The sequence below is a fragment of the Pteropus alecto genome, unplaced genomic scaffold (assembly GCF_000325575.1).
Source record: "Pteropus alecto unplaced genomic scaffold, ASM32557v1 scaffold78, whole genome shotgun sequence".
Lineage (NCBI taxonomy): Eukaryota > Metazoa > Chordata > Mammalia > Chiroptera > Pteropodidae > Pteropus > Pteropus alecto.
The window spans coordinates 12671805-12691157 of NW_006443124.1; the positions used below are offsets into that span (position 1 = coordinate 12671805).

Here is a 19353-nt window from a genome sequence, read left to right on the forward strand (position 1 = left end):
TTAGAAAGCATTAAATAACAAGGACACCTATAATCCTACTAGTCAATTTAAGATATAATAGGGAGAAAAGCACAGGCTATGATGCTGTACTGGTCTTATTGATAGAAATGCTGTGTGTAGAGGAAGGGCTGAAGGATGACAGCACAATGTCAGGTGTGGTCCTTAGGCTGCTGGGATGATGGGTGATTTAAATTTTCTAAGTTTTGCTTTTCTGTAATATTCTGCATTAAACATGTATGTGACTGCTAAAAAAAAATCTAGAACATGACCAGTGGCTTGCATCTATGTGTGTGTTCCTCTCATGTACATCTCATTCCTCCATCTTCTCAACATATCCTAAATGTATTAATCTCTTGCTTTTTCTCTATAGTTTTATCACATATATAGGTATTCCTAAAAAATTGTGCAATTTGGTTTTATTTGTTTCTGAAATTTACTTGTAAATGTGGAATTTCTTTAAGGACTTGCTTCTTTAGTGCAAAATTATGTTTATTGTAAATGTAAGTAATTTCATGTAGCCCGTCTTCATATAGTATTCCATTGTCTACCTATACTAAAATTTATTTATTCATTCTCCATGTGCATTTGGGATGTTTCTGGTTTGTTGCTAGTGTAAATAGTGTTGCTGAGAACATTTTTGTATAGGTTTAGTGGTGCCCATTTGTTATGGCATATGCCTAGAAGTAGAATTGCTGGGTTATAAGAAATGCAAATGTTCAAACACACAATAATGCTAAAAAATTTTTCCAAAGTGGTCATATTAACTTTTTGTCCAGGAGTATATGATTTTTCATTTATCTATATACCCTCCTCTATTTTTTATTCTCAGTTTAATAGATATTAATTTATATCTCCCAAATTTCTAATGAGGTTGAGCACACTTTTGGAATGTTTATTTACTATCCACCTGTCTATGTTTACGCCCATTTTCCTAAACAAGTGTTTTTTCTTATTGATTTTTAGCCATTCATTATATATTTTGGATACTAAACTTTTGTTAGTTTTACATTCGAAAGTAAAGTTCTTATTCAAAATATAGAACTTATTTTGAAAATAAGTTCTCCAAGTTTGTCACTTGCCTTTTGACTTTTTAATTCTGTAGTTTGATGGACAGTAAGTCGATAATTTTAATATAGTCGACTTTATTTATCTTTTGTTTTTATGGTCTCATCTAATTTAGTGACAGAAGATATTATTAAATATATTCTTGCAAGATGTTAAAGGTTTTTTCTTTCACTCTTATTTACTTAATCAGGAACTGAATTTTGTGTATATTTTTAATATCGAAAAATACTCATCTCCATCCCATTTTTAAACAGCTATTCCTTTCCTAGTGATTAAGATGGCACCTCTACCAGACATAGTTTCCATGTAAGACTGGGTCTCTTTCTAGATCCTCCATTCTATCCTCTTGTCGATTTGCATATCCTTTTGTTCAGAGCTGATATTCAGCCAGTATACACCAGTACAACATCTTCTTTTGTTATGATTTGTTAGACTTGTGTTCTGATTGCTTAGAAGACTCTTCAGCTTGCTTAGCATCAGCATTACATGAATCATTGAAATATTTTAATATGTCACTATATATTATCACTATATGTTATATTTTAATGATTATAATTTGATAGTGTAATAACTGATAGGGCAAGTTTTCACATTATTCACTTTCTTCAGTAGGAATTGGCTACTCTTTGGGCTTTGTATTTCCATATACATTTTAGAAGAGATTTTCAAGTTCCATGTAAAATTTGCTGCAATTCTGATAGGATTGCCTTGAATTTAAAAAGTTAGGAGAATTTAATTATTTATGATTTTATAGTTTTCTTTCCATTAAAAAGAAATACATATCTATTTACTTAGAGCTTCTTTGGTATCTTTCAAAAAATATATGTTTTCAGATAAATTTTACCTATTGGGTATTAATAGTTTTGTTTTATTATTATTATCACTATTGTATAAGATGTTTTTCCTAATTATTTTCCTAACTAATTTCTACTCTTCTTTTTTCTGATTTATTTATAATTCATCCATTTTTACTATAATTGTTAGTCTTTCCAAACTCACTTATGTTATCTTAATTTTTTCTGTTTGTCCTATTTCTCTATATTATTGCTTTTGTTTTTTTCTTACTGTTTCAGAAATGTGTATCCTATATTTCATTTAGCTTTTATTCTTGAATTTTATACCAAAATTCTAATATTGAACAATTTATTAATCCTTCTCTAGAATAATACATGACACTTAAAATACTTTAATCATGCCCCACCTAACATCCATGCCACTACTTTTTTTTTTATTATATATACAATATTTGCTTAGGTTTATATATATTTTTTATTTCATTTCTCACCAGTTCCTTTATACTTCAGATTTTCCTCTTCCTTAAAAAGTATATTGTTTTGAAGGGATTAACATGAACAGGTAGCATACTATAATTCTTAAGTCTGACCAAAAAACATCCGTTACAGGAATTTCACCAACCAGCCATGAATCAGGTCATTAAAAAAGCTATAACGTGTTTATGTGTATATGCTAGAAAATAATGACACAAGATGAACATAAGAACTCAGAGTTCACAGAAGAAAAATACAAATTTCTTTGCTAAGCAAACATACCCAATGCTACCCTGTCATGCTACCAATTTATCTTGGATCCATCACAACTAAAGCAATAAGAATCCACACAGAAGGGCAAGTTACTCTCTACCACAGATGAAGTGGTCTATGATACAGTGTCAGTCACATTTACCCACTTTTAAAAGCAGTTTATATGACAGATTATGTACAAAAAAATAAAATATTTTCCTTTCTCTTAAAAAAAAAAAGTATATTGTTTTGTTGTGAGAATTTCCTCAGACAACCAAATCTGCTATTCTGGCAGAAGCAGAATATCATGTGATTCATTTTTTAAATATCCTGATAAAATAAAGCTTATATATTTGCTCTACTCAGGATGAACACAAAACTCAAAGAGTTGATTTTATCTAAAGTTAGACCTATTTATTTTTAAAGCAAATTCCAAAGTTGGCAGAACTATTCCCTCAGTTGGTATATGTGATTGTACTATCAGTAGTTCTAATCCCATATATTTATTTTACAAAACTTCATGTCTATTTCATGGATTTTCCAAAAAGTACTGATTTGTTCTTGAAAACAGTGTTCCATTCTATAATCAAGTAATAGATGCTTATTGTCTATCTCACTGAATTACATCATTTATTTTATTTCTCAGAGATCTCTTATGGATTGTGATCACAGTCTGAAATATTACAGAAGCACAATGAAAATCTCACCCGGAAATCTGAACTTTTTTTGAAATCACAAACAAATGTGCCTATAAAATTGTGAGGCTGGCTCATTAGGAACCCATAGAGTATACTAAAATTATACTCAGCCAGATGTCTTATAGATATTAAAATGACACAGTCTTTAGATAGATTGAATGCATTATTAGTGTGGTACTTTCTGCCATTCAGTTAGGTCATTTTCTTATCAAAGAAAACCTCAAGGTCAGCATCTGCATTCTTCACTATTCACATTGATGTCCAAACTTCTACAAAGTACCTACCCAGCAAATAATTAGTCTTGTTTCTAAAAGAACTTTCAGTATTCTTATGCAAAAAATTTTTTCCTCATTTTTAATTTTTATTTATTTTTACAATTCAATAGTCTAGTTTGTATTGTGTGTTCCCCTCCCATAGTTAGATTTCTTTCTGTCACCACATATTTGACCCCTTTTATCCCATCTACCTCTCCCCTCCCCCCCCCCCCTCGCCATCTGGTAACCACTAGTCTATGGTCCATGTCCATGAGCCATTGTTTGTTTGTCCTGTTCATTTGTTGGTTTTAGGTTTATATCCCATATATAAGTGATATCATGTGATTTTCAAATTTTTTTGTCTGGCTTATTTCACTTATCATGATTATCTCGAGGTCCATCCATGTTGTCACAAATGGCAGTATTTCATCTCTCCTTATGGCTGAGTAATATTCCATTGTATATATGTACCACAGCTTCTTTATCCAATCATCTATCATAGGACACTTCAGTTGCTTCCATGTCCTGGCCTCTGTGAATAATGCTGCTATGAACATTGGTGTGCAAATATCTATTCGGATATGGATTTTCAAGTCTTTGGGGGTAAATACCAGTAGAGGGATTGCTGGATCCTATGGTAGATCAATTCTTAGTTTTTTGAGGAACCTCCATACTTTTTTCCATTGCGGCTGTACCAATTTGTAGTCTCACTAGCAGTGTATGAGGGTTCGTTTTTCTCCATATCCTCTCCAACATTTGTTATTACTTGTCCTGTTGATAACAGCTATTCTAACAGGTATGAAATAGTATCTCACTGTGATTTTGATTTGCATTTTCCTAATAAAGAATTTTAAAAATACCTTTATTTGCTAATCAAAAGTGTATTTCTGTGTTTCTCTACAGAACCACATTTTAAGTAAAATTACCCCAGAAATCTTATAGATACTCTATCAAAGCATTTGTGCCAATAAAAATAGTTATTAAAGGCTGGATAAGGAAATGACAGTAAGATTTACTATTAAAATGTCTGATTTAAAAAGAAGAACTCTCAAGTTAATGAACTGCTACACACATTACTGTGCAAAACAGTCTGTCATACCCAGATGTTCTAACATGAAATTTTTAGTAGGTTTCCTGCAATTAATTGCCTCTTTCTTTTTCTCTTGGTTGGTGTCTCACCTGTACCAGGCAGACTTGGATTAAACACCAATATCACATTGCAGGGTATGGGACCTCATTACTTGAATGGTTGCTGAAAGGTCAGATGATGCAATCCAGAATCCTTAGCCCCCTTGGGATAAATATGGGCCAATAGGAAATAGGAAACAGTAAAGAGCTAGTCAGATAAATGTTTCTCCCCCCCTCTTTTTTATATATTACTCCAAATTCAATTCTTTCTGTATTCTCTCCTGAGAAGCCATGTATTTGGCCAAATAAGTCTGCCTAGTGACTTACTGTAGGTATCACATTATGTCTCTTGCCCCATTTCCATTTTCTCTCACTCTCAATGCCTTAGGTTTATGCTTTCCCCCCAAATTATTGCCAACATATTTCTTGTCTCTAGTGCTACTGTCTAGAGGACTCAGGCAAAGGTAGTAGTGCATCTTTACAACAAAGATTATATATAATAAAAATTAACATCTCATTAGGATTTGGTAGCTAGAGGGAAAACACATTGCATCTTTATGTAGATGTCTTTTTTCCCCTTAATTAATTTTTCTTAAAATTTTTGATCTTTCGTAATTCTTAAATTTCAAGAGAAACCACTATTGAGTTAAATAACATTATTTTAAGGTGTAACATTGACATAGATTTCTAAGGTGTGACTCAAAGCACCAAAACAAGCCAGAATTCTTCAGAATTTATAGGTAGATACTCAAAATTTTGAAGTGCTGTGATCTCAACAAGAATAACATAGAATAAGAGTTCCCAGAACAAAGCATAAATATCATTTATCTTCTAAGATTTCTTCTACCTTACTTATTCCCATATGTTCTCCTTAAATGGATATAGGTGGTTATAGTTTTGTTTGAGAGGTTGAGGCAATAAGCAAATGGAGAAATAAATAATTGTATAGTGAAAAGGAATCATTGTTAAGACTCCTTCTTTGAGTCAAGCTAAGTGTAAGACATTTCCTTGCCTTCATAAATTTGAGAATACCTTGAAGAAATGAAGACATCCAAAGGTTTCTACTATCTATTGACTCTGCTTTGCAGACATATTTTTAGTAGGGGCTCCAAATAAAAGAGGGCTTGTGTGGTGGTAAGGAGTGTTTCATTGACAGAGAGGGAAATAACCTCTTTGGACTGCAGTTTACTTAAGCTGTGTCTCTGAAGCCCCTGTTTATTTCATTATGCCACATAGAGTAGATGATAAGTATAAAACGAGGGGTACAAATGAAAAGTTTCTGATATCTAACTTAATTCTATTGGATAAGTCACCATGTTTGTGGAAATTTTGTTGGATTTTTTTTTTAAGATATGATAGTTATCTTGTGAATATGGTATGTTTTCCTTAGAGCTCACTGTTTTCCTAAATTATCATAAGGTGGCAATAGATGTTTCTGAGGAATATAGTCCCACTTAAGGTAACTTTTATGTTGAAATGTCAAAATACCAATATGTAGACAAAAGCTACAGAGAGTGAGCTTTAATATGTTGCCAAAGTTTAGGGGTGAATCAAATGTTTGTGAAGATGCAATCTTCAAATGCCTTACTATTCAAACAATGCTGTTGGCATCAGAGCACGGGTATCAACTGAAAGCTCACTAGCAATGCACAAATGAACACTTTGCTCCAGATCTGCTATACTAGAACTGCATTTTGACAAGGTCCCCAAGGTCGAGAAGTAATACTCTAACAGACTATACAAAAATGTTGGGTGCAGCTACAGTCAAGAGAAGAAACAAAACCAATCCTTCCCTAATTTATTTTTTGCTGGAAGAAAAACTGGTTTCCAATGTGTTAGGGTTCTCCAGAGAAATAGAATCAATAGGATACCTGCCTAGGATCTCTGTCTTTCTTGTTTATCTATCTATCTATCTATCTATCTATCTATCTATCTATCTACCTACCTACCTATCATCTACCTATTTATCTTTCTATCATCTGTCATCTCTCTCTCCCTTTATATATTTGAGAGAGAGAGAGGAGAGAGAGAGAGAGAGAGAGAGAGAGAGAGAGAAACATCGACTCTTCCAGACTCTTCCAGGATCTTGAGCTATATGTTTGGCTCTCTTGGTTCTCAGGCCTTTGGACTTAGACTGGAACTAAACCATGGGCTCTGCTGGGTCTCCAAATTGCCAACTGCTGTTCTTGGGACTTGTCAGTCTCCATAATCACATGAGCTAATTTCTTCTACTAAATCTCTTTCTGTCTCTCTCTCTCTCAAATAAATCTTTCTCTTTTGAGAGAAAGAGAGAGGGAATGTTTTGAGATATATCTTTCTCTTTCTCTCTATATAGATACATATGTCTGTCTATCTATCTATCTATCTATCTATCTATCTATCTATCTATCTATCTATCATCTATGTATCTATGTATCTATTTATCATCTATCTATCTACCATCGATCTATCATCAACCTATCATCGATCTATCATTGATTTAGATACAGTTAGATACAGTTGACCCTTGAACAACATGGTTTGAACTGCTTGGGTCCATTTATATGCATTTTTTTCAGTAAATACTGTAAATGTGTTTTCTCCTCCTTATGATTTTCTTAATAACATTTTCTTCTCTCACGCTTACTTTATTGTAAGAATACAGTATGTAATACATACAACATACAAAATAATGTGTTCATTGATGGCTTATGTTATCAGTAAGGCTTCTGGTCAATAGTAGGCTATTAGTAGTTAAGTTTTGGGGGAGTCAAAATTATACATGGATTTTCAATTGCTTGGGGGTTGGCGCCCCTAGCCCCCATGTTGTTTAAGGATCAACTGTGTATGGAGAGAGTGAGAGAGAGGTGTATATAAAGAGATTTATTAGAAGAAATTGGCTCATGCCACTCTGGGAATCTCATGTTAGAGCTGCTTCTAATACAACAATCATAAGCTCCACTTCTGCAGTTATGATTTTTAGCCATAGAACTAGGAGTTTGGTTACTATCCTGACTTTTCATTCTTTCTCATTGGTTTATTCTAAAAGCTTCTGACCATACAGTATTTCCACTAAAGCCATTGCTTTTTCTGTTCACTGTAGATATTTCCATTCACGGTGACAGCTTTCAGGCAAATTTGAAGTATCCATCCATCTCCACACATATTTGAGCTCCTCGGAAATATTTTACAACCTAAGTCAGTTCACGTCACTTCTCTGCTTATGAACTCCAAAGGCTTCTTCCCATATCACCAAGAGATAAAGCCAAAGTCATTACTTTCTATAATACCCGACATGACCTGGCTCTTTACTACCTCTAAGGCATCATCTCCTACCATCTTCCACCTCCACTGCTGCTTTATAATCACATGCCTCTTTGTTGTTCCTCCAACATCAAGTACAATCCCACCTTAAGACATTACACTTGCTATTCCCTTTGCTGAAGACACTCTTACCTCAGATATCAGTCTATCCTTACTTAATTCAAGTCTCTGCTCAATTGTCAAGTTATTAGAGAGGCCTTCCCAGGCTACCACGTATAAAATAACAACCTCTGTTATTTACCTTACCTTAGAGAGGCCTTCCCAGGCTACCACGTATAAAATAACAATCTCTGTTATCTACCTTACCCCGCTTTACTTTTCTTCACAGCACGTACTACACTCTGACATGTTGAATATTTGCCTGTTTTGTTTTCTGTTTCTTCCATTAGAATTTGGGCATATTACTTTGTTTTGTTCACTATTTATCTCCAGTACTTGGAATGGTATCTGACACTTAGTAGGTCCTCATTAAACATTTGTTGAAAGATTGAATTTGGAAAGTATTTGGTACTATTCCTGTGCTGCTCACTATACTCAGATTTGCACTGCAATTCACATTCACACTTGTTTTGTTTTGTTATTACATTGCTAGATCTTTGAGTAATGAGATTATGTAAAACCTCAATATAAGCACTTAAGAATTGAATGGATAAACAAATGCATATTATTGCATAGAAACAAGGTATATTTCTATATAAAAAAGAGTATGCTTAGAAGAATAAAGAATATACATTATGTGGAGAAATCAAATATATACAGAAACATTTTCTGTCTACTTAGTTCATTAAGAATGTTGAGAGTGATCAATAACTTTTAAAATATATTAAAATTTTGGGGACGTGAGTAGACTCTTCTTTCTTTTATATGATTTATCTTAGTAGTTGGGATGCTCCATCTTTATAATTGAGGACTATTTAACTTAGTCTAGGACACTCTGTCACTGGTTTATAATAAATAATATAATTTAGAAGCAAAATAGGATGAAGTAATAATTTTTCCAAATATCTTTCCCCGGGGAAGTTCTGCTTGTTAGTGCTAGCTTGAGTTGATCTGAAGGCTTGTTAAGAGAAAATGAAAGATTTGTAAATGGTTCTGTTTGTTTTAAGTAAGAGCAAGAATGCATCATTTTTATTCCCTAGGGGGAAAATATGCAGCAACTTGATTCAGCTCTTTCCACTGCAGAAGCCAGAAGCGATTTCCTCATAAACATTTCCATTCTTTTTCTCTAAGTCCTTTATTAAGTATTTTAAGAGCAAAATGTTCACTAAAAAAAACAGGGGAATTATGTGATTATAAAACAGAAGAGAATATTTGGGTTACTTGGGTTAGAAAGTAAATCAGTATGATCTACATGATTTCTACTTATTTTGAATTTATTGAGGTTTTCTTGGTAGCCTAATAAATTATCAGTTATTGTAAGAGTTTCATGGAAATACACAAAGAAAAAGTATTTCCTATTGTTAGGGTACTGTGTTTGAAATATACTGATTAGGTCAACCATATGGTTTATTGTATTATATGAACTCTGACATATTTCAGTCTACTTCATCAATAATGAATTGACAAAGTGTATTTAAATTCATCTACAACTTTTGTGTATTTGTTACCGAATGAAAGGGGTTTGCTGCTCAGGATGTTCTATTCAGGAATAAGACATGGTGGTTGTTGGGTAGTTTTATTTACTTGCAACAAGTAAAGAAAGTAGAGGATTCGCATCTAAAGCTGACTCCTGGAAGGGAGGCTTAGCCATTGCTTATATACACTATTTGGTTAATTACATGTTGAATTCTTCTTTGCACTTGGCTAATCTATCCTATCATGCTCATCCTGCTGCAGCTGAGTCTACAAAATACTTTACTACATGATAGCGTTTAGCAAGAATAGCATTTAGTATGAATGGCCCAGAGCTTAAGGCCCTTGTCCCATCTAACATATTTCTACTAGCTTGCTTTATTTATTTATTTATTTATTTATTTTTTGTTTGTTTGTGTGTTTGTTTGTTTTTCTACCAGCATTTTTGTTTATGTATTTTTATGGTGTAATAGTTGGTGAATAAAGATGTTATATCTTTACTTTGGATTGCAGGCTTCACCATTTAAAGGTGCCCTCTTTTCCTTATTTAACATTTTGCCTTGAATAAAATATCCACGAAGTACAGTACTTTGTTAAATATCCAAATACATCCTTTATTCTGTTAGTAACTACTTCTATATTTACTCATAGTGCAAGTCTTATATACTGAATTAAATTATACAGGATTAAATTATAAATTTAACCACTACCTACACACTTTGGATAACACAGTTAAAGAAAAAAATGAAAATTGCTTAAATGCATAAATACACAAATAGCAAAAACAAGCAAATGAAAATATCATGAGTCATTGTTAAAGTTGTTTCTTCAACTGGCCTTGAGATCATAGATGAAGAAATATCAGTTTTTCAACTGATAGAGTTGAGTGAAACGAACCTTTCTTTCTGTGGGGGCTGAGTCTAGGAAATTTTTTTAAATTGGTTTGTTTGAAACTCCCATGAACATTTTCAACAGGATGTACGAAGTGCTAAGAAGCATCCCAGAGAAACTCCTGGATTTCAGACATACTTCTCCCTTCCTCTGTTGTGTAATAACATCAATCATATTCACTGTGGGAATCAGTCACCACAGAGAGTCTATCAGCTCCCTTCTTTCTTCATTGCTTTAAAGGCAGGATGGGGCCCCAATAGTCAATGGACAGCCTCAGCATCAAGGTCTATCAAACCATTATTCGGTGCCCTCGAGAGAGCATTTCTGCCTTGGAAGCCAAAAATTCTAAATCAGACAAAAACATAGCTAGAGAGAATGAAAGCAAAATCTTTACTAGAGGGTCATTAAGAGAAATAATGAAAAATACCATGCCCTTGGTGGCTACATTTAGGCTATAGGGGAAAAAAAGGAATTAGATACTGGTTACTGGTTCAGAGCACACAGCACATCCTGTAGGCCAGCACCTCCAATCTGCAAGTTGTTGTCACCCAGCTGGTAATCTATTGACCACTGCACCATTTTGTAATGAAATGTTTAAGCATCAGCCTATTTTCTCACCTTTTCACCATAAGGTAGTTTCTTTGATAAAAGCAATGTATAAGGGATACAATGATGGGGAATAAGGTCTGCAGGAATGTCCAATAAAGACAAATCTATATCTAGAATAAATGTTATTCTAGCAAATTTCTGCCCCATTCATGCTGACATGCTTGGCTTGTTAAACCCTCTCATCCATAACCTGAGGGAAGAGGGTCAGTTTTGGTCTCTGCTGTTAGTAGATAAGGCACTTGGCAGTGGGATTAGCAAGGTAAACTTTGGGGAGGAAAAGCCACGGTTGTTAAGAATACATGTAACTTCCATCTTTGACACTGTGGCCACTTTTCTCATTAACCCACTGAGCGAATAAGCATGAGGTAAGGGGGAAAAGTCATACAAATTCCATAGAATGTGTCATGCCATCCACCTGATCACTGAAAGCTTGGTCTGTATGGGTGCCCTTGATGAATGCTCATATAGGACACATATATTCTTATACTCTGGCCCTTTCTGCAAAGATTATACTTAAAACAGATGCAAATCTTGTTCCTAGTCCTCAAATCCTGTTCCTTCCATTTACCTAACCATCCCATTCAAACTTTAGCCACCATTCATTGATCAATACACATTCATATTTCTTGCCATTTCTTTTCCCAGGCCATCCAAATATATCATCTGAAGATAGGGCTATGATCTGAAACTGGGACTGCGAAGGTGACGATGGTCGATCCCCACTAGATCCTTCACACAAACTAGCAAATGACATGAGATGATATAAAATAAGACAGGTAACAAGCATGTGAGACAACAATAAGGGATGTAAAAGTAGGAAAAACAGACAGAGGTGTGTGACGTTGGTCTATCTGACTACATGTCTCCTGAGTGGTAAGAAAATATAGGAGGTGGTGTCACATGGCGGTTAAGGTCATGAGCTCTAGAGACTGCGAATATCAGAGCAGCCACTTAACTCACTGATTGTTCCCGTTACCTCTTTGGGCCTCATATTTGTTATTATAAAAGTGGGAATACTCATGGCATGTACCTCAGAGGGTTGTAATGAAGATTAAATGACATAATATATACATATAAAAAACATTTAAAAACAGTACAGGCATGTGAAAGAGTGGAGTAAACGTTAGCTATTGTGATTTAGATTATAAGAAGAACCTTCTTAGAGATGAATGAAAATACATATGAAAATTGGATTCTGTAGCCCATCTAGATTAGACTAAAAATATCTAAAGTTTCTATGAGTCCTGTCCTTACACAAAGAGACGGCACCTCAGGGAACTGGGGCTTGAGTTAATCACAGGAGAACAAAGTCTATTTACAACATCAGCCTAGTCCAGCTCAACATTTCCTGGGAGGAATCTGAATGATCAGCCCTCAGAAAAGCTGTTAGCTACAGAAAAGGACTTGCACTCTCTGCGAAATAAACAAAATACATATATTCAGTCTCCGATATTCTTTTATACACAATTCTCATAATACAATGAAACACAAACATATCAAGGAGGACAACATGACTCAGAATTAAAAGAAACAGTCAATGGAAGCATACTTGGAGATGGGTAAGCTATTGAAATTGGCAGGAAATTTAATACAATTATTAACAATATGTTAAATAATTTAAATGAAAAAATTGATAAAACAAGATGATATAACGCTTCAAGAAAAAGAACTCTAAAAATAGAACTAAGCAGAAATTTTAGATCATAAAAGTTTAATAACCAAAATGAAAATTCCAAGGGATTTTTTTCTTGCAATGCTCAATCTGCTCTTTTTATCATGATCCAGTGATAGCTTAGTTAAATGGAAATTAAAACTAAAATGAAATATCAGAAAAACTAAAATTAGAAAGACTCCTATGTACCAGAGACATGGTAAAGAAAAATAATTCTCATACATTGCTGGTAGGGGTATAAATAAAATAGTAAACTGTTCTGAACAAACTTTTGCACATACTATTAAAGTTAAACATACACCTATTCTATGTTCTAGCAATTCTACTCCTTAGATTACATGCCCAAGAGGAACAAGAACATGTAAACAAAAAGAAAAAAAAAAGAATACATAAGATTTATTCATAGCCCCAAACTGAAAACAATTCAAATGTCTACCCATAGTATAATTGGTTTAAAAACTGTGGCACATTCAAACAATAGATACCATCCACAGAGAAAAAAAAAAATCACTGCTACATGTAACTACAGGCTAAATAACAAAAATATGTCAAGTGAAAGAAACAGGACTATAAACTGTGCCTACTGTATGATTCTGTTTATAAGAGAAGTGGGTACACAGTTAATTATTTACTAGAAAGTGTCATAGGGAAACTGCTCAGGAAAAGGAATATGTCCTAATATAGGTGGAGTTAATACATGTATACATCAATAAAAATTCATTATGCTATACACTAAGATTTGTGCATTTTACTAAATGTAGGTTATATTGCAATGAGTTAAGGAGGGCACACTTTAGCATGAGCTAATAGAGCAAAATAGGGTGTTTAGGAATTTTCAGGATTACACAGCTAAAAAAAAATAAAACTAGTAACAAAATAGTAAACATGACATGCTTAGAAATTATCAGAATACAGGATAATATCTATTAAGAGGCTCCCGGTACCATAATTTTGGGATTTCTTATTTGAAATAGTTTAAACATTCTAGAATCCTTTTGTCTTTATAAGAATCTTTCATGCTCCATCTCCTGGCTGTGGGACCTGGGTCCAATAACTTAAACTCTGTGTTTCTGTGTTCTCATTTGTAAAAAAATATATATATATATATATGTGTGTGTGTGTGTGTGTGTGTGTGTGTGTGTGTGTGTGTGTGTGTATACCTACATTATAGGATATTATAAAACAAAATGAGAAATTATATGTAATTAGTAGAGTGTCTAGAAAAAGAGTAGATATTGATAAAAAAATTCGTATTATTATTATTTGTAGTATGATTCAAAGCTGTATTCTTTTCAGATATATTGGTGAAAAATAGCCTGAGCATCTATTTTTAAGACCATAAATAACAAATAAAGAATTATTTCACAGTAAAATATTTTTGAAGATTTATTCTAAAAAGTAAAAAGTGATATTTAGGAAGACAAACTCATTCCAATTTTTTATACGGAAAGATTCGAAGAAGGGAGAGCACTTTAACACACATATGTGCATGCACAGATAGTTTTATAAATAATATGTTGAAATTTTTCACAAAATTGAAAATAAAGGTCATGGGCTTTAACATTTGATTATGAAAAAAAATCCTAAACATATGTTTGTCCTTGTCATCGCCATCTCACCCTTATTTACAGAATAAATTCCAAAGTCCTTAGTATGACAGTAAAGGTCTTTAGTGTCACAGGGCTTTTTTTGGAGAAGATGATCCTCGTCTGGTCTCTTTTGTCCACAAGAAAAATTTGCAGACTCTGCTAAACCTCCAGTGAACTCTTCCACGGTGGCATTTCATGTGTTTTGCAGTGGTTCTTTGCCCTTCTTCCTCTTTGGCTGAGCTAAAGGGCAACAGCCCTATTTTAATCAGCTTCGTGTGGACAGAAATTAGTGCCATGATGAGAAGAATACAGTAAGCACACCAAAACCATCTACTGAATGAATAACTGTTTAAAAGTCTAAAATTAATAGGGGAAAGTGGCAGGGGGAAGTCAGAGAACACACACAGCTGTCTGAAATAATCAGAAACGTTCATTCTTTAAATCAATGTATAATATGAAGAGCAGGAGAGTCAGCATCTGTCTAAGGGGAGAACGCTGAGAAATAAAGATATAGCAACAGCTTTTCATTTATCATTTTCAGAGCAACAAGCAGCTATTGCCATGCATCAAAGATTACTTAAGGAAAAAAAAAAAGATGATGGCGAATTGTGATGATCTTTGGTTAAAGAAGAAAAGATTATTACTATTTATTGTTATTATTTACTACAATGGAAAGGAGAAAGGAAAAAACAATTTTCTAACATCTCATTCTTGAGAATTAAAACTGTTAGATACCAGGAATGTTGAAATGCATGTTAACCAGTACTGTCTTGACTTATAAAAAAATAAACAAACAAACTCCCAAGAACAGGGAAGAGAAGAAGTTGACACAGATGACAAGGAAACAACGACAAGGTGAAAAATGGCTAGCATGAAAAAAGAAAAGCATGTATATATTGTCTATCGTAGTATCAATTATCTTGTCTGGTTGTAGAAAAATGTTAAATATGTATTATATATCGTTCTTTTATATAAAAATAGTTTTCTTTTTAATTCGGGGTTATTTTATGAGCTAGTGGTAAACAAAAATGCCGGAGTGAGAGTGCTAAGTTCTTCAGAGCATTTGAAAATTGTTCGAGAGGTAAAGTGACCAATTAAACATACTCTTTTGAGATTTATGTTTCCTGTGTGGATTTGACACTTTTGTCTAATCAAAACTCTTGATTGACATGTCCTAATATCATGGCATTTGCAGCTCTCTAGAAATCCTTCGTCTCTGTGAGAGATTGACAGGCAACTTTATAAAAAGTTTTCAGTGAACTACTTTCCAAGAGTACACCTGACTTCTTGAAGAAAAAAAAAGTTCAACTCTTGGTCCTTTTCTTCATGGTTAAGTACATCATTTTGTTTGTTTCAATTTGTCTAAAATTGAGATTGAAGTTTTAAGCTTTGAAGAGTCAGTGCTTTTTTCCCTGGCTTTAATCCCCAGTTTTCAGGAGAGGAAGAGATGAAGCAATTTTCTAAGCATATTGAAGATATGATAGATTTAAAAGAGTCACACGTTCTTTGTAAATATGTCCATTGAGAGGTAGAGTGGAATTCCCCCTTCTTAGTGACTTACTTGATACATGGAATGTGGCAGACTTCTGGAGCTGGGTTATAAGAAGACTTCCAGACTCTGCCTTGGTCTCTTAGAACTTTTGTTCTTAGAGCCTAAGCTGCTTTGGAAGAAGCTCTACTTCCCTGGGCAACTACACTTTGAGAAGCTCTGGAAGATGAGACAGCCTCTGGTGAGAGAGTGAGAACCAAGGGCACCACAGCTCGAGAGAGGTAAGTGAAGACACCATCTTGGAAGTAGATCTTCATGAACAATAAAAATGTTTGTTTTAAGCCACTGAGTTTTGGGACTAGTTGTTATGCAGCAATAGTTAACCAGAACAAATGGGGGATCTACTGAAAACTTCTTAAATATATTTGTAAGATCCACCTTGCTTTCTACTTCAGCTTCAGCAGAGCATTTGGATACATCATAATTTATTAAATTATAAAGACAAGAAAAGTTATTCAATTTACATGTAATAAGGAATGTCCAACTAAAAATATAACTTTTGATTACAGAATAGCAATAACAAAAAATCAATATTCTTCACATCCATCCTTAATTTTCCCCCTGAGCGTTAATAAAGTATAAGTATTTTCAACTACCTAAAAACTTCTGTATAACAGTGTGTGCCTTGTTTGCCTTTAAGTATGGACACTTAACATAAAAAAAAAGTTACATTTCTGTCTAAACAATAAGATTCCTATGAATGGTTACAGATTGCAAAGTGAAACAGGAGAGAAGGAAGACCTGTTATATTCAAGTGAGCATTATTTTTTCAGGAGAAAGTTTCTAAGGTTTTCTAGACAAAACCATGGAGTCATGCTTGATTTTTATACTTTTAAAAAATAGTATTATATGGCTTCTTTTAGTTTTCTGAATCAATATAAAAGCCAATTTCATGAGTTGACAGGTAACAAAATTGTAAAAACAGGAGAAGCACCCTCCCCGTCATAACCAAGGATTAAAAGAAAATAAAGCATTTTGAAAAGGGACGAAGAGAAAGTATGGTTAATTCCCAACCTCAGTAGAAAATCAGTTTCATGCTCTAGACTCTGCTGCAGCATACCATACATGTACTGTCAAGTCACTAAGAAGAGGTATTAACAGAGAGTACACTGGAGTTTCAGGAGACAATGTTCCATGACTATTTTCATATTTCTTCATGGTCAGAGCTTTCTGAGTAGGCAGTACTAGCAGCCTGGGTTAAAAGATGAATGAATGGCAAGCACACCTTGGAAGTTAAGTTCAGATACCTCAGAGAGAAATTTACAGATTCATCTCCCCTGCAATCATTTGTCTAGAATACAAGGGTAATGGCCCTAGAGACCTTGCCTTCCTCCCCTCAGAGAGAATTTGTGCATATTAGAAAGATAAGGTCTCTCCTCCTGAGGGGAGGATGGGCAGCTATGCCAAGCATCCCATTCATAATTTTGGAGTTTCTCTCCTGTGATACTGCCCCCTGCCTCCTGCATACACCAGGTACATTTGGCTGTCACTGCACTGCCCTGTAGGGGGTAGGGGTATGGGAAATCAATGTGAGATGTTCTATAAGTAAATCATCAGTCTGTCACAAATATAGAGGACAATCTAGTGACAGCCAGAGGGGAGGATGGTAGAGGGGCTGAGAGCATGGGATGAAGGGTTAAAGAAGTATAAATTAGTAGTTGATAAGTCACAGGGATGGGGAGCATGGCATAAGGAATGCAGTTAGCATTAATGTAATAGCTAGGAGGAGAGTCAGAGGAGAGAAAGAGCAATTAGGGGGATCATTTTATAAACTATATAAACATCTAACCAATGTACTGTATACTTGAAACTAATAAAATAAAATTAAAAAAATAAAAAATAAAAATTGGAAATTGAATAGATAACAACAACAACAACAACAACAACAACAACAAAATTCAGTCTGTTCTCTAAGCCAGAAACCTCATGTCTCTTTTAGGACAAAATAAATATAGATATAAAAACTTAACAGGGCTGTGGTCTATGGGTAAATTCCTCCATTTTCATGGTGAAAGTCTTATGTCTGGGGTTTGGAGCTTTCTAAATCTGCTTAATCAGGTTTTTATTCTTATTCTTTTCCTACAATGCCTGAAAAATAAAATATTTTAATAAGGGCAGTGCTGTTTGTTGGGGAATATTATTAAAGATAAAAATTGAGCATTTTAAAATAGAATTACATAAAAACTTTAGCTAGACCCCAAACTGTGCATCACCAGAATTTGAGTGCAAGAGCAGAAATGGTCACTAGTGATGTGGGAAATGATTTCTCTTACTTATGTGAAATGGATGAGATTGTTGGGGATGGGATACAGGTTTTGCCAACTTTATATCTCTGATCTTGGCACAGTGCCTTGTATTTGCTAGTTCTGAGGAAACTTTAATGGAGGTAAATCATAGGAGTAGTTTGTCCTAAGACACAGATGTTTGTGTGTGTGGCTTTGGGGTCCAGAGGCCCATCCCCAAATCTCCTAGATTCAATATAATGATGAAGTCTACAATAATCTGTAATCTGACCATCATGAAGGCATGTCGTCATGAGAGAAGAGTAATGGTTTGCCTAGAGACTAGAATAGGAGCAAAAACAAAAGTCATTTCTTACGGTACCTCAACATTTTGGGGAGGCTGGCAGACTAGAATTTTCTGGGCTGTTTGATAATTTCATGCTTATAGTGAAGAAGCCAGAGCTGGTTTGGAGTTAGCAAAGGTCAAGGTGAAAGTCATACCTCAAACAATTTGCTTTTTGTATAACCCAATTCTCTTTCATTTATACATACATGTGTGATGGATATAACATATCAGTTAGCCATCAGTCATTAGCTGTGGCTAGTCAGTTTTTCAATTGATTACTTAAAAGATGCTGCCTTCATGTGCTACTTCTCCAGTTTAGTTGCAAAGTACACGTAATTGCAAAGTTCACATAGTTGATGTAAAAAACAAAACAAAACAAAACAAACAAACAAACAAAACCTGTTGATTGGATGACAGCAAGACATTGCAGACTTCTGATTATTTTTATCTTCCTTGGTCTTTTTAACCTGATCATTAGTCATCGATTTACATTCATAAAAATGTAGTATTTAAAAATAATTGCTCGTCTATAACCATGCTACCCTGAAAAAGCCCGATCCTGTCTGATCTTAGAAGCTAAGCAGGGTTGGGCCTGGTTAGTACTTGTATGGAAGACCACCTAGGAAGACCAGGTGCTGTAGGCATGAAAAATAAAAAATAAGGGATTGTAAGCTGACAAGTTCCTTGCAATCTGTGAGGTCAACCAAGGGTTGCCTTGCCTAAAAATAAAATAAAATATAAAAAAATGAAAATAATTGCTCTTGCATAGAATGTACATTTTTAATCTGCCCTAGTTAATATTTTGTAAAATATAGTTTAATAAATTCTGAAAGTGAACTAGGCCAAAATATTTTGCCCTCTAAAAACTGGTGGATACATGCACACTAACGCTAGACAGTTTATTCAAACAGCACTGATGGCTGAAGGGGGAATAT

At 34.2% G+C, this 19353-nt stretch overlaps 1 pseudogene; it reads left to right on the forward strand.

Moving 5' to 3' along the window:
* The first annotated feature begins 18943 nt into the window (after positions 1-18943).
* On the forward strand, positions 18944-19062 carry LOC112471988 (annotated as a pseudogene).
* Positions 19063-19353: the final 291 nt, after the last annotated feature.